This window comes from Octopus bimaculoides, chromosome 11 (genome assembly GCF_001194135.2).
Source record: "Octopus bimaculoides isolate UCB-OBI-ISO-001 chromosome 11, ASM119413v2, whole genome shotgun sequence".
Classification (NCBI taxonomy): Eukaryota; Metazoa; Mollusca; class Cephalopoda; order Octopoda; family Octopodidae; genus Octopus; species Octopus bimaculoides.
The window spans coordinates 61,991,455-61,992,721 of record NC_068991.1 but is presented as its reverse complement, the minus strand read 5'-3'; positions in this window follow the sequence as shown (position 1 = coordinate 61,992,721).

Genomic DNA, 1,267 nt, shown 5'->3' with positions numbered 1-1,267 from the left:
CTCATCGATGAAAATCCGCTGTCATATATTATATTTATATTATACTTATTTATTGTGCTTTTACTTATTAATTTTTCTATATGTGACAGTGGATTTTCATCGATAAGTTCATGGACTTTGGTATATATATAAAAGAAATAACGACACAACAATAAAATTAAATCTAATCTATGTCATTACATGCTAACGGTGTGGTAATAATTATATTGGCCAAACAGGAACATCACTCCGTAGAAGAACCACTCTCCACAAAGAACAAATCCGCCACCCACAATACAGACAGATACAGGTCAGTGGAAACATAGAAAGGTGTGCGCACACCTCAGCAATATTATTTCAATACTGAATATCAAGACTCCGTGTGGGGATGCTTGTACCTAATATTCCTGTCGTTTGTGCAGACAATTCAACCTAGCCAAGTGAAGTTATCCGCTCTTGGTGATTCAGCCATGTACTTTTTATACAAAGGTACTTTCTATAGTATTTCCGAAGTGCAGATTCTATGTTAGACGAACAGAATATAAATAACAAAGATATACACGTGCCATAATGAATTGACACCTGTGCATATATATATATATATATATATATACACACACATATATAACTATACACACACACACACACACACATATACATATATATACACATATGTGCATGGGCGTGTAGGTGTGGGTTTGGGTGTGTATTTATATATTATGAAACCTAATGTATTTCCTTCCCCCATATCTTCAGCTTTTTCGATCTTCCGAATAGCATATATAACACACATTCTGTGCCTTCTAATAGAGAATACGCCACTAATTTTGATTCATTGTTTATCAGACAATTGTCTTTATTTCTGATTAAAAGCTGTGTCTCGAAGACAATGCTTTTAAAAGAGTACATCTGCAATGTCGTTCCGTGGTAAGTCATTTAGTTGCTTTGTGAATAATCTAAGCGTCGTAATGTATAATGCATTATGTGTTCAGTTTCATTCAATCGTTAAATCGTTCTATCCATACACCCAAGCACGGTGATATCATATGCGATATACGTATGCATACAGACATAACGCGAACGCACGACCACCCACAGACACATTCGCGCGCGCGCCCTAACAGACATACGTACACGCGTGTGCATATGTGAGTGTATGTGTGTGCGTGTGTGTGTGCGTGTGTGTGTGTCTACGTATCCATGTATAGATACGCGCATATATAAATATGTGAGGGTGAGAAAGAACAAACGTCAGACTGTTATATATATATATATATATATATATATA